Source organism: Zingiber officinale, chromosome 8B, assembly GCF_018446385.1.
Source record: "Zingiber officinale cultivar Zhangliang chromosome 8B, Zo_v1.1, whole genome shotgun sequence".
In the NCBI taxonomy this organism is placed as follows: Eukaryota; Viridiplantae; Streptophyta; class Magnoliopsida; order Zingiberales; family Zingiberaceae; genus Zingiber; species Zingiber officinale.
In genome coordinates, this window is record NC_056001.1 from 61,185,071 (window position 1) to 61,196,351 (window position 11,281).

Genomic DNA, 11,281 nt, shown 5'->3' on the forward strand with positions numbered 1-11,281 from the left:
CAAAGTAATCCAGACCTTTGGATTTATTGAGTAAACGTATAAGTCTTGTGTATACAATTGGTGTGATGGAAACGTGGTGGTGTTTCTTGTACTATACGTAGATAACAATTTTGGTAGTTGGAAACAATATCAAAATGTTGTCAGAAGTAAGGGTATGGTTGTCCAAATAATTCGATATAAAGGACTTGGGAGAATGTATATATTTTTGTGATCAAAGTAATAAGGGATCGCAAGAAAAATATATATAGATATATCCCGAGTTTAATATATCGAAAAAATCCTTACTCGTTTTTAGCATGCAAAACTCCTAGAAAGGTTTCTTACCTTTTAAGAATGGAGTGTTTTTATCTAAAGAGATGTCTTCGATGACATCAAAGAAGATTGAGGACATGTAGGTAGTTCTTTATGCTTCGGCAGTTAGACAACCTAATGTATGCTATGCACGAGATCAGAAATCTGTTTTGCCAATGGCATAGTTAGCAGATATCAAAGTAACCCTAGACAAGGACATTGGACTGCAGTAAAGCATATAAGTACCTTAGAGGCACTAGAGATTATATGCTAGTTTACAAGGCAGTTATTTTGGTCCCTGTGGGTTGCATGGATTTTAACTTCCAATCGGATAGGGACAATATTAAGTCAACCTCGGGGTTTTGTGTTTACTTTAGGAGGTAAAGTCATAACTATGGAAGAGTGATAAGCATAGGTGTTTATCTTGACTCCACCATAGAAGCTTAGTATATGGCAAGCCTCTAAGGTAGCCATAAAAGCTGAATGACTCAATAACCTCAAGATAGATTTAGATATGATTTCTGGTTTGTCCAAAGATTATTACAATTTATTGTAATAATGTTGGTGCAGTAACAAACTCGAAGAAATCATAAGTCTATAATGCAAGTAAACACAATAGAGCGCAAGTACCACCCAATACGAGAAATCGTATAAACGAGGAGAAGTTGTTGCCGCCTAGATTGCATCAGATGATAACCTAAGGTCCTTAAGGCAAGAGTTTTTTTAAAGGCATGGGAATCAGATGTATGGCAGCAGATATGACAGCTTAGTCTTTTAGTATAAGTGGGAGATTGTTAGAGTGTATACTAAAAGCCTAGCTTTTGGTATAAATATTTATCTAGAAATAAGAATCACATTGGTCAAATAACTACATTTATGATAAAAGTAGTTGTTCAATTAATTTATATTGTAGATAACATGGTGTGTGGTGTCACACACAGAAGATCATGTTATCAGTACCTTATAAATTATAAACAGTAGCTCACGACCGAAATGGAAAGGAACAAACCATTAGAAGGTCGTAGTGTAATTAGGTATCAGTTTATCTTGACTGTATAATTACACTAGTACACTTAGAGTGTATTGAGTAGGACCATTTGAGGTCGTTTCTTTTATACTGATTTTATAAAGAAACAAAGACCTCAGTTATTATGGAAGTGTGTGCTCTTAATCCTAATATAATAACAAGCACATATATTTGATATTTATTTCTTTAATTTATCAATGGGTGAGATTTAGTTCGATGAATCAATAAGCCCGATAAGTTGGGAAATGATATCACTTATAGTGTGTGTTGTTGATTATAGAAGGAAACTGTGTCCTAGTGATCTAGGTTGAGAATGTCCCCAAGAGGAGCTCATAAGGATTGTCATGTTAAACCCTACAGGTGGACTTAGTCCGACATGACGATGAAGTTGAGTGGTACTACTCTTGGAGCTAGATATTAATTAAGTGAGTTGTCAGTAACTTACTTAATTAGTGGACATTTGTTATCTTAAACATAGGGAGACTAACACACTCATAATAAGAAGGAGCCAAAAATGTAATTTGGGATTGGTGCGGTAGTTCAATAATAGTTCTCTAGTGGAATGAATTATAATTGATAAAATTAAGTTGTGTGTTTGGGGCGAACACGGGATGCTTAATTTTATCGGGAGACCAAAACCAATTCCTCCTCTCGGTCCCTATCGTAGCCTCTAGTATATAGAGATTTATACCCACCGCATACCCACCTTCTTACCCATCCAATGGGGCCAAGCTAGCTTGGAACCCAAGCTAGGGCCGCCAAGACCAAGGGAGGCCAAAGCTTGGGTCCCAAGCTTAGGTGGCCGACCACTAGAATATTAAAAGGATTTTATTAAAATGATTTCTTATGTGGATATCATGTTTTAAGAGAGTTTAAAATTAAAATTTCCTTTTATAGCTTTCTACAAAGATTAAGAGAAGAGATTAATCTCTTTCCTTATTTGTAGTTTAAAAGGATGGTTTTAATTTTGGTAAAACTTTCCTTATTTGTAAATCATCTACATGTTTAAAGAGAGTTTAAAATTTGAAATCTTTCCTTATTTGTTGATTAAAGGAGGATTTTAAATTTTAAGAAAACTTCCTTTTAAATCATGTTCATGATTTAAAGAAAAGTTTAAAATTAAATATTCTCTTTTATAAGTTTCTACAAGAGATTAAGAAAAGATTTGATATCTTTCCTTATTTGTAGATTAAAAGAGATTTTAATTTTTAGAGATAACTTTCTTTTTATCCACATGTTTAAAAGAAAGATTTTAATTTATTAAATCTCCTTTTTATAAACCAATCATGAAGGGATAAAAATTATTGAGAAATTTTTATAAATTTCCGAAAGCAAATAAGGAAGTTTTAATAGATGTTTAAAATTTTATTTGCTTGGAAATTCTAAGGTGTGGCCGGCCAATTAAATTGGAGAAGGAAAATTATTTTTGATTAAATAAATTTTTCCTTTTCATGGCAAAAGAATTAAGGAAGTTTTTATTAAATTTTTCTTATTTGCCAAGACCAAGGATTATAAAAGAGGGGGTAGAGGAGGCTTCAAAGCTAACGAATCTATTCTATTTTTCTTCCCCTCTTTTCTTCTTCTTGTGGCCGGCCCTAGTCTTTCTCCCTTCTTCTCTTTTGGTGGCCGAACCATACATCTCTTGGAGCTCTTGTTGGTGGCCGGACCTAGGAAGGAGAAGAAGAAGAGGAGGAAGCCTCATCTTGAAGATCCCTTGGAGTATTGGTGGTGATCAAGTTCTTCTTCCTTGGAGGTGGTTCTTCTTGTGGTCGAACCTTGCTTGGAGAAGAAGAAGGTGCGTGGTGGTTCTCGTCTCGGAAGATCGTCGCCCACACGACGTCCGGGATAAGAAGAGGAATACGGTAGAAGATCAAGAGGTTTTTTCTAAAAGGTATAACTAGTAATTTTTCTTTCCGCATCATACTAGTTATTTTTGGAAATAATACTAAATACAAGAGGCTTACGTTCTAGTGTTTCGAATATGGTTTTTCGAAGTTGTGTTCTTTTGTTTCTTTCTTTTCCTTGTGATTTGATTGTTCTCTTTGGTTAACCTAAAGTTATTTTAGGAAATTAAATATTAGCTTTCTATTAAAGGTTTTGTCTAGTCGGTGGTGGTTGCTCCCATATCCAAGAAGGCCATGTGCCTCGCCACGTCAGTACTGGGAACCTTTTATGGAAATTAATATTTAATGGAATTAATAACTTAAGGAGACTTGGGTCAAACGTGTTAAGTTCCGCAGGAGATCCAAGTCAAAACCTAAAAGAACAAATAGATTAAGTTTTGGATCAAACGTGTAAAGTTCCGCAGGCGATCCAAAATTTAATTTAAAAGAACACATGGTAGCTAGGAAAAGGTTCAGACCTTTGTACAAAATTTTTGTACAGTGGAACCTATAGGTTTTCCGAGTAGCAACCAACACTTGGAACATCCGATTTAATGAAGTAATCCAGTCGTATGGATTTATTCAGTGTTTGGATGAGTCTTGTGTATACAAGAAGTGTGATGGAAATGTGGTGGTATTTCTTGTACTATACGTAGATGACATTTTGTTAGTTGGAAACAATATCAAAGTGTTGTCGGAAGTAAGGGTATGGTTGTCCAAGCAATTCGATATGAAGGACTTGGGAGAATGTGCACATATTCTCGGGATCAAAGTAATAAGGGATCGTAAGAAAAGGATGTTGTGCTTGTCCCAAGCTTCATATATCGATACAATCCTTGCTCGTTTTAGCATGCAAGACTCCAAGAAAGGTTTTCTACCTTTTAGACATAGAATAGCTTTATCTAAAGAGATGTCTCCGAATACATCAAAGGAGATAGAGGACATGAAGGCAGTTCCTTATGCTTCGGCTGTCGGAAGCCTAATGTATGCTATATTGTGCACGAGACCTGATATCTATTTTACCGTGGGCATGGTTTGCAGATATCAATGTAACCCTGGACAATGACATTAGACTGTTGTAAAGCATATATTGAAGTACCTAAGAAGGACTAGAGATTATATGCTAGTTTACCAAGCAGATTATTTGCTTCCTGTGGGATACACGGATTCTGACTTCCAATCAGATAGGGACAATAGTAAGTCTACATCAGGCTATGTGTTTACTTTAGGAGGTGGAGCCATTGCATGGAGGAGTGTTAAGCAGAAATGTGTTTCAGACTCAACCATGGAAGCTGAGTATGTGGCAGCCTCTAAGGCAGCCAAAGAAGCTGTATGACTTAGGAACTTCCTAATGGACTTAGATGTGATTCCTGGTTTGCCCAAAATCATCACAATTTATTGTGATAATAGTGGTGCAGTAGCAAACTCGAAGGAACCACGAGCCCATAAGGAAAGTAAACACATAGAGCGCAAGTACCACCTGATACGAGATATCATAAAGCGAGGAGAAGTTGTTGTCGCCAAGATTACATCAGCAGATAACCTGATAGATCCTTTCACTAAGGCCCTTCTGGCGAAACCTTTCGATCGGCATGTTGAAGGAATGGGAAGCAGATGTATGGCAGCGTTTATGACAGCATAGTCTTTTAGTATAAGTAGGAGATTGTTAGAGTGTATACTAAAAGCCTAGCTTTTTGTAAACATTTATTTTGAAATAAAGAATCACATTGGTCAAATGTCTACATTTATATGCTAAGTGTAGTTGTTCAATTAATTTATATTGTAGATAACATGGTGTGTGGTGTCACACACAGAAGATCATGTTATCAATTCCTTATAAATTATAAACAGTAGCTCACGACTAAGATGGATAGGAACAAACCATTGGAATAGTCGTAGTGTAATTTGATATTCATTTATCTTGACTATAAAATTATACTAGTACAATCTGAGTATATTGAGCAGGACTATTTAAGGTAGTTTCTTTTTATACTGACTGCATAAAAGAATAAGACCTTTGTTATTATGGAAGTATGTGCTCTTAATCCTGATATAATAACAAGCACATATATTTATTATTTATTTCTTTAATTTATCAAAGGGTGTGATTTAGTTCGATAAATCAATAGGCCCGATAAGTTGGAAAATAATATTATTTATAGTGTGTGTTGTTGATTATAGAAGGAAACTGTGTCCTAGTAATCTAGGTTGATGATGTCCCCAAGAGGAGCTCATAAGGATTGTCATGTAAACCCTGTAGGTGGACTTAGTCCGACATGACGATAAGGTTGAGTGGTACTACTCTTGGAGCTAGATATTAATTAAGTGAGTTGTTAGTAACTCATTTAATTAGTGGACATTCTATATCTTAAACATAGGAAGACTAACACACTCATGATAAGAAGGAGCCCATATAGTAATATGAGATTGGTGCAGTAGTTCAATAATAACTCTTTAGTGGAATGAGATATTATTGATGAACTCGAGTTGGGTGTTCAGGGCGAACATGGGAAGCTCAAGTTCATCGGGAGACCAAAACCAATTCCTCCTCTCGATCCCTGTCATAGCCTCTTATTTATAAAGTCTTATACCCACCTTCTTACCCATCCTTAGGTGGTCGGCCAAGCCAAGCTTGGTGCCCAAGCAAGGGTCGGCCAAGGCATGACTTGGATGGGTTGAAGTGTGGTCGGCCTAGCTTGAACTCAAGCTTAGGTGGCCGGCCACAATAAAATTAAAAGGATTTTATTTTTTTAAATCTTTCCTTATGTGGAAGTCATGATTTAAAAGAGAGTTTTAAAAATTAAATATTTCCTTTTATAGTTTCTACAAAAGATTAAAAGAAAGGTTTGATATCTTTCCTTATTTGTAGATTGAAGGGAAGATTTTAATTTTGGAGAAAACTTTCCTTATTGAAATCATCCATATGTTTTAATAGAGAGATTTTAATTTATAAAAGTTTCCTTTTATAACCAACCATGAAGGCAATTTTTAAAGAGAAATTTTTATTTTAAAAATTTTTGGAAACAAATTAGGAAGTTTTAATTTTGTGTTTAAAACTTTCCTTGTTTGGAGGATTTGAGGTGGCCGGCCAATAGAAACAAGAAAAGGAAATTTTAATTAAATTTTCCTTTCATTGACAAGGAAATAAGGAAGTTTTTATTAAAACTTTCCTTATTTGTCAAGACCAAGGAATATAAAACAGAGGGCAGAGGTGCCTCACCATACAACAACAATAGATCTTCTATTATTCCTCTCTTCCTTGTGGTGGCCGACCCTCTCTTCCTCTTCCTCTTCTATTCTTCTTCCTTGTGTGGCCAGCGGCATCTTCATCTCAAAGAGCTTGGTGGTGGCCGGATCTTGCTAGAGGAAGAAGGAGAGATAGGAAGCTTTGTTTCTTAGCATCCCTTGGAGCTTGGTTGGTGGCCAAAAGTTCTTCATCTCTTGAAGATTGGTGGTGGCCGAAACTTACTTGGAGAAGAAGGAAGCTTGGGTGGATTCTCGTCTCGGTAGATCGTCGCCCACACGACGCTCGAGATAAGAAGAGGAATACGATAGAAGATCGTGAGGTCTATAAGCTACAAAAGGTATAACTAGTTATTAGTATCCGCATGATAACTAGTTCATCCTTTTGTTTAGATCTTGAAATAATACCAAACATAAGAGGATAATGTTTCTATGTCTCAGATTTATTATTCAAATTTGTGTTTCTTTTATTTTTCGATCTTGTGATTCGATTGTTCTTATTGGTTAAACCTAGGGTTACTATAAGGAGATTAAATATTGAATTTCGTTGAAAGGCTTTGTCTAGGAAGTGGTGGATGCTCCCATAACCAAGAAGGCCTAGTGCCTCGCCATGTTTAACCTGGAAGCCGATCTCTGAAATTAATATTTAATCAAATTTGTAACATGGGTGGATTTGGATTAATAATGTTAAGCATCGTTTGCAATCCAAGTCTAAACCTCTAAGAACAGATAAGTTGAATTTGGAATCAGTAATGTTAAGTTCTGTTTGCGATTCTAAATTTAATTTCTAAAGAACACAATAGGTTGTTAGGAATGGTTCAGGACTTGTACAAAAATTTTGTACAGGGGAACCAATACAATATTCTGGAATAGCAACCAACAGGCCGAAGCAGGAGAGTGTACGCTTTTGTTGTGAGTGAAATGTGGGCCTGATATCCCATATTTTTTAATTTATTCGACTCTATTTATTTGTTTGATTAATTATTATTATTTTTTAATAATAGTCAATAATATCAGACCCACGTTGGGCCCGATTAATTATTATTATTATTTTTTATTTGTTTGATATATATATATATATATATATATACACACACACACACACATTATTACTCATAACTTATCTAAATTTAGGAGAACCAACAACCACCATTGTATTTTTAAGAAAAATAATAAGTAGAGATTAAGGGCCACGTTGGGCCTGATATGCTCTCATATCAGGCCCAACAGAGGCTTATTTTTTTTTCAATATTTGCTACAACACCTACAGAGCTTTAAATTTATTTTATATAATTTTTTTTAATAAGGACCATAGTAGCATGTTTACTATTTTATAGAAGGGGGATATAGAATCAAGTTTTTTTAAAGGAGACTATAACAGGCCCACGTTGGGCCTGATATGCTCTCATATCAGGTCCACGTTGGGCCTAATATGCTCTCATATCAAACCCACGTTGGGCCTGCTATTCTCTCATATCAGGCCCAACAGAGGCTGATTTTTTTTTTTGCAACACTTGCTACCACACCTATAGAGTTGTAAATCATGAATTGCTAGCACCGTTGGAGTACTTGAAATTTCAGAATCCCACTCGAACTGAAATGAGTCCAATCAGAGGTGTCTAGGTCCATCAGTGGGTTTTGACCAAAACCCACTGATGGCCGTCCCCTACTTGGATTTACTCGAAACCACGTTCACGGTGAAGGTCTAAGGTGGGAGGAGCTATATTTGGTGTCAAAACTTATTTATACACACTGGATTATAAGTTCTTGCTCTGTGTCATTTGGCACCGAACGGTGCACCTCTTTTCTTTTCAATGATATATATATCTATATATGTGTGTGTGTCTGTGTCTGTGTGTGTGTGTGTCTGTGTGTGTGTGTGTATTAGTACTCGTATATTTTCTGAATTTATTCCAATTATTCAAAATTTGTAATTCATATCTGATTTTTGATTTTCTCAAATTCTCGTTCATTTATAAGGTTTGTGATGGGAGGGGCTATAAATTTTCAACAACGCCTTTTAAGTTAGGAGAACCAACGACCACCATTTTATTTTTAGGTCAAATATGAGGTAGAGAGTCAAGGTATGTTACAATACTATTAGCTATATCTCACTCCCCGTGCTATAGACTTAAACCCTATGGTAGGTCATGCTATAGACTTCAACCCTATGGAAGCACCTTTTAATTTAATTTTATTTTATTATTTTGATAAGGACCATGGTATCACATTTTGAGTTTATAGAAGGGGGAGATAGAATCATGTTTTCTGAAACGAAACCTATCAGGCCCACATTGGGCCTGATATGCTCTCATATCAGGCCCACGTTGGGCCTGATATTCTCTCATATCAGGCCCAACATAGGCTGAATTTTTTTTTTTGCAACACTTGCTACCACACCTACAGAGCTGTAAATCATGAATTGCTAGCACCGTTGGAGTTCTTGAAATGTCAGAATCCCACTCGAACTGAAATGTGCCCAATCAGAGGTGTCTAGGTCCATCAGTGGATTTTCATCAAAACCCACTAATAGCCCTCCCCTACTTGGATTTACCTGAAACCATGTTCACGATGAAGGTCTGAGGTGGGAGGAGCTATATTTGGTGTCAAAACTTATTTGTACCCCCTGGCTAAGAAGGTATTACTTTGTGCCAGTTGACACAGAACAGTGGACCTATTTTCTTTTTCAATGAACAAGAACCGTTGTCCAATTATATTTTTCAAGGATCACTACAATCCATTTGTTTGAGTTTTAACTCATTTATATTTCAAACCATATTTACATGACTTTGAAATTATAAACCCCTTCCTGTTGAATTGAAATGCAGAGATATGCTAAACCTATTATGTTTCTGAATATTCACAACTGGTAGCACGTTTTTATTTTACAAAATAGATATATGGTGTGAATTATTATTTTTGCCTTGCAGGTGATGGTTTACACTTCTCATCCATACAATAACACTATATCATAAAATAAATACTAAACAAAACGATACAACAGTAACATCACTTTCCACACCTGTTTTTCTTACAATTCTATGTATGTACTGCATACAAAACACATGAACCAACTCTTCCAATTTACAAGTCAAGACCCAGGGGCTGGTGGCATTCTACAGGTCCTCCGATTATGACCCAGTTGTTTGCACCCGCTGCATTTGATTTTTACCTTCCCAGTATGTTTCGACTCGATCCTTGCCTTCTTTCGCATACCCAGCTGTACAAGGCTACGGGGACATAGAACTATAATGTTGTTTACTCCCCTAGGCCAAAATTCCTTGCTTTGACAGGGATAAATATGATCCATGTATGTTGCATTCCAATTCTGTGAATGAAAATAACGTTCACAATATGGGAGTGTATCCATGTTCCGGTGAATGATGACGACAATTGCATGTGAGCAAGGCAATCCTAAAATTTGAAACTCCTCGCAGTTATAATATTTTCTCTCCAAATCAACAATGTATGAAACACCCATGTCTCTACTTCCATTTCAGATTGAGAGTAGGGGTGGACTTTATATTGTCTAGCTTTCTCCCTCCTTGATTCCATTTCTTTGGTAGCATGAGGTGTCAACACAACATACCATTTCAAGATTTCCTCCCTATGGTTAAAGAACCATTGAGCTACCTTTCTTCTAGTATTATCAATTAACTTGTTTATGGGAAGTTCACGTGTCTCCTTGAACAAAGCATTTAAACTCTCTACACAATTGGTGGTTAGCATTGTGTACCTTCTGCCACTAAAGTGTGCATTAGCCCATCTTTTAGGGTCAATGTTCTAAAGCTACTTATGAGCATCAGGATGTTTTTCAAGCATGGACTGCATTATGAGATCATATTGGAGTATTGTGTTTGCTCGAGCTGCTGCCCAAAACAGGCCTAAATCTGACCTACTGCCAGTATCTGTTACCATATTGCAAGACATGTGGTGGCAACAGAAAGCATGATGTGCGGTAGAGTATACTTTCCTAACTGCTGATATAATGTTGCGATGTCTATCTGATACTATGCTCATTGACTCTGGATCAACATCAAAGAATCTCTTTGTATGATCCAAAAACCACTCCCATGCAGACCCACATTCAACTTCAGCAATTCCAAAGGCTACTGGGAGGATATTGTCATTAGCATCAATTGTTGTAGCCATCAACAACACACCCGGATATTTGCCTCTTAGGTGTGTGGCATCAATTCCAATCAATTTGCGAAGATAAGACCTGAATACTCTTCTACAAGCTCCAAAACCCCAAAAACATCGTTGGAACTGATTATCCTCATTCCTGTGTAGTGCCACATAGGTTTCAGGATCCCTGACTCTTAACTCACGCAGATATAGTGGAAGATCTCTATATGCTTGGTTATAATCTCCAACGACTTTCTTCATTGCTTTCTCTCGATCTATGTATGCTTTTCTGTATGATATGGTCACTCCAAACCTAGCTTTTATATCTGCTATAATCATACTTGGCTTGTATTATTCATTAGCAAGAAATTGCTCTTCAACAAAAGAAGCTACAAAGGATGAAGAGCATGCTTGATGATCAGCACTTTCCCTAATGGTGCCACATTGGTGTTCCTTTATATATTTCGTAACAATGAACTCTACATCCCCCAGGCAACTACTCTCCATTTACACGGTTGATTGAAGCAGACGACTTTACTTTATTTTTGCGAGTGTCAACTGGGTTATATCTCATATGTTTAACCATGGCATGTTTCACAAGAGCATTCTTGAACTCTTGTCGAGACGGACAAATCTGTCTAACAAAAAATTCATGCTCATCTGTTACCTCTTCAATTGGCCTTTGGAGCAATCGAGCATTTAGAATATA